Source organism: Amblyomma americanum, chromosome 1, assembly GCF_052857255.1.
Source record: "Amblyomma americanum isolate KBUSLIRL-KWMA chromosome 1, ASM5285725v1, whole genome shotgun sequence".
Lineage (NCBI taxonomy): Eukaryota > Metazoa > Arthropoda > Arachnida > Ixodida > Ixodidae > Amblyomma > Amblyomma americanum.
In genome coordinates this window covers 339,953,495-339,957,870 of record NC_135497.1, presented here as the reverse complement: position 1 = coordinate 339,957,870, position 4,376 = coordinate 339,953,495, and the positions used below count along the sequence as shown (strand labels likewise).

At 49.4% G+C, this 4,376-nt stretch overlaps 1 pseudogene; it reads left to right on the top strand.

The window, feature by feature from the left end:
* The first annotated feature begins 438 nt into the window (after positions 1 to 438).
* On the top strand, positions 439 to 1,928 carry LOC144099617 (uncharacterized; annotated as a pseudogene).
* The last annotated feature ends 2,448 nt before the right edge of the window (positions 1,929 to 4,376 follow it).

Genomic DNA, 4,376 nt, shown 5'->3' with positions numbered 1-4,376 from the left:
TTGCAGAACACGTAATGAGTGCTATCCTGGAACTTCACAAGAACAATGCGTCAGTCCTGGCTGTGATCAGTGACGTTGCTGGTAACAACAAATCTATGTAGAGCCAGTTTGGAGTGTCAGGCAAAATGGATGCACCTCACCACTTTATTGAGCATCCATGGGAGCCATCGCAAAACATCTACTTCGTATGCGATGTGCCACATATCGTCAAGTGTATCCAAAATCACCTGAGGAAGCACACCTAAGCAATCGTAAAGAAAAAAAGCATGAGCAAATGTTCAGTGTTGTTTAACAGTTGGGTTCTGTTTCTTCCAGGCAGGCGACCTTCGCATCAATTTCCGGCATTATGTGACCCTGCATGAAGCAGAGAAAAGTAAGCATGTGCGAGTTGTGCCAAAACTGGCCGAAGCACATGTTGCCCCTGATAACCTACGCAAAATGAGCGTCAGACTAGCTACACAAGTAGATCTTGTTCTTGTAAAAGCATGCTGTTTTATTTTCTGTCCTTATATGTGAAGAAATGCAATTCTTTTTTCTGCAGCTCTTTAGCCGTGGGACGGCTATTGGAATACGCGTGTACAGGGAAGCAAAAGCCGTTGGCTTAGAAGATTCAGAAGGCACTGAGGCCTTCACAAGAATGCTGAACGACGTATTTGATGCGCTCAACATCAAGCTTCCATCTAGGGGAATCAGGCGCCATTCCAAAGAGATAGAGGCAAGCAGCTTAGCTGCACTTTATGGAGCCTAGGCTTATACTATTACATACGCCTTTGCGTGTCCGCATGGTTTGATTATTCAGAATTTTTTCAGATCACGAAGCAGTTCCTGGAAGTCTTGAACGTGACTGAGCGAAATGCAGTTGAGAAGGGCACAAGACTCTTTGCCTCTCAGCTGACAACGGAGTCCCTACGTGTCCCAATGATGTCGACGCTAGATATTATCAATTATCTCTTCGACAAGGGCGCATATTACGTACTCACCGCCAAGCTTAACCAGGGCCCGTTGGAGGTAACATGAATTTTTTCACTTTCAGTTTGGACTTTAGAGACATGCACTTTTACTCAAATGCTTGTGATTTCTCTTTCAGCGGCATTTTGGCCTCGCTCGTTCATTTGGAGGTGATGAGTCGCACCCTACCGTCATGAACTTCTTTCAGATATTTCGCCTGCTGAGCCTGTACACGCCCATCAAGACAACACTACGTGGAAGTGTTCAAGGCGAACTGAATGCTGTACTTGTCAGTGTAGAAGAAACATTGAAGACTGCTGCAGAGGCTCATCGATCAAACAAAGCTAGCTTGCGCAATGAGATTGAGGCTAGGCTGTTGGAAATGACAACGTTTCCATGTGTTACCCCTGACAAAATGACCGATGAGCACAGCTGCTTCAGAGGTTCACCAGATGACAGTGTTGTTTATTACTTATCTGGGTATGTTGTACACAAAGTAAGCAAGCGCACAGAGTGCCATTTGTGCCTGCATGACATTAGCTCAGCAGCTCCTGTCGTCGGTTCTGACGCGTAATTGACCAGGTATCGGAGCTTTAAGGAAGGCAGCCTGAGGCACCCCAGCATCAAGATGCTACACTTCGTAGGGGTTGTAAAGGAATCTGTCACTTTCTCTTGATGAGGAAGGTCTCTGCGGGGACCTGTTTTGGAAGGTCCTGGACGAGCTGGATGAGTGCTACCTAACGCGGCTGGGTTGTGATCAGCACAAGCCCACGTTCACGTGCCAAGTGCTAAATTTTTTCACTGTCACGCGGATGCATTTCTATGCCAGGGATGTCAACCGGCGCCTTCAAACCCGCGAGAAAGTCGCCATCGCCAGCGAAAAAGCTCGTCTATTGTGAAGCAATGCTTAACAGTTTCATTGTGGGTGCGTCCTTTGTGCCTGGCAATAAATGCTTTTCATGCTGCTGAGAAAAGGCAAGTTTCTTTGCTTTGCTTATTTTTCATTTTGAGTAGTATATGCATGCAAACAAGGGCAGTGAATGAGTTTCGGGGCAGGATCGCTGCTGGTGCTTTCTCCTGTTCATTCCGTCAGTTATAGCCTCGCCAAAATGTTCGAAGAGGTCCCTAATTACTGTAAAAATTCTGAGGAGCAGTGCATGACAATTTCAAGGCAAAGAATGCCATCTATAATACACAAACCGGCAGCGCTTCGCGCTGCGTAGCGCAGGGCACCGGGCTAACCGTGGCCGCCACGCCATCTGGCGAGAGGAAACGAAAATGGGCCACACATCGACAGCCGCCGCGGTGGGGAGTTTGACAACTGAAGGGATCTAGTAACGTTGTTGGAAGTAGCGAGCAGCTGCCAATTTGAAAATGGCCTAGTTTTTTTTATTCACAACGTTCCTGCGGCTTTCGTTCAAAGGCACCCTATTTTGCAGCTGAGTTCAGCAAGACATACGACACCGCACCGCAGTATATTTGACGCCTGTAACAGGACAGGCAAGGCGTCGTCGTTCACCCAGTTGCTGTCGTGCATGCGATGGTGCAACCATTTAGCCAGAGTCGTATTATGACAATGGAACATCGTTTACAGACCAAAATAAGCTGAATTAAACTCTTGTTCAGCTGTTGCCCAGTTAAGTTTTTCCGCTATCAAAAATTCCTCACGAATTTAGAAAGTTCCACTCCTCATCTCGACGTTTGCGCGGAACGAAAGCGCATGCGCACTGAGATCGTGCCTTTCTTTCTGCAAAAATGTGCAGCAATATATGTCAGCTTGTCCAGAAGGCTGTTTTCTGAGCGATAGCACTCGTTTAGAGATAGCAGCCTTGCATTGTTTTGTAATGTTTGAGAAGACACTTAAACTGTTTCGGGATCGACTAACGTATTTCCCCTTTAGTGGGCAAAGGAGGAAATGGTGGCATGGACTCTTTGCTGGAAAATATCTTCTCAATCAGTGACCATTTCGGAAACCTGTAAGTCTGCACGTCTTGGTTTCAAACCAAAAGGTCTCGAACCCAGACTACACACTCACAATCCTGGATAAATGAAAATACCCGATAGTCGTACTCTACCTGCAGAGGGGTCTGGCCCTTTTACCGCCAACCCCGACCTGTACTCGTCAGCATAGATCGTACCAACATCGCCAATGACGAGTCGCACTCGTCCGGCTCGATATTGCGGTGCTGCCACATCCTGGTTGCGTCGTTGTAGGTGGGGAATGGCTCTATTTTCTGCTTCCCTCGGCGGGGATCACTGCTCAGAGCCAGTGGGGGCCGGGGGTACGGGAAGAGAGAGGGCGTCCGAGAAAGGCAACACGGCACACACCAAGCGGGCGTGTAAGGCACTTGGTGGGAAGGAAGGAATTGACTGATGGGAATTGGAGCTGGAGATGCAAAGGAGTCTGGACGACACCAAAGAACAACGCCCCGAAGGAATAGTAAGTGGCGGAGGGACATAATTCGTAACTCTGCCAGAGAGCGACTGTCATAGTATGGACTACAAGAGGTAAATTGACAGCAATTTAGTGATGGAATATTAGGAAAAAAAAGAAAAGAGGACTGGAAAGTCCGATTATAAAACAGGAGGATTGTTGAGGAAATTTTGTGAGGAATACAAGAGATACGATGCTGCGAAGCGGCTGACAGAGGGAATGCTCGCAAAGAGACAGATAGTCGTCCCTAGGCAAGGGGGGGAGAGCGAAACTGTCCGACGGCGAAGAGAGTGGGAGGGCAAGAGAAACAAGGCGCCCGATGGGGTGAAGCGGTGGCGGCAGAAGCGGACGAGTCCAGGGCGTCCAGGCAATGAACACGACTACGCAGACTACCGCCCAGAATTGCCATGTGCGGGCGCAAACACCTCGTGTACGCCGACCACTGCGGCCAACCCCTAGGGGCAGACGCCGCCACAAAAACAACCCACAATTTCTGCCGACAGACAAATTGCAGGAGGAGGAAATGGGTAGGAAGGGGAGGTAAGAAGGTGGCGCAAAAAGCCTGGTAAGAAGAGTTGGGTCGGTCTCGGGCGAAAAAGGCGCCCGAACGGCAACACAGAGCGCCGAAAAGACCGGGAGGGCAAGAGCAGCGAGGCGCCCGATAGAGCTAAGCGGTGGCGGCAGAAGCGGACGAGTCCGGTGCGGCCCCATCATGAACACGACAACGCAGACTACCGCCCATATATAGCGAAGCGCGTGCCCATGCACCCCGTGTACACAGACGACTGCGGTCAACCCCAGGGCACTTGCGAAACAACAAGAACACCTGTAAAATGCACCTAAAAGTAGACCGCATGCGCGCAAAAGCCACAGAGGGGTGGACTGGAGAATATGAAGTGCGAGCAAAAATCGCGACGAGAGGTCGCGAATGTATAGGGAGAAAAGCGGGCCAGTGTGGCGCGCAGTAGAAAAGGGAGATAAAGTTACTCGCGAG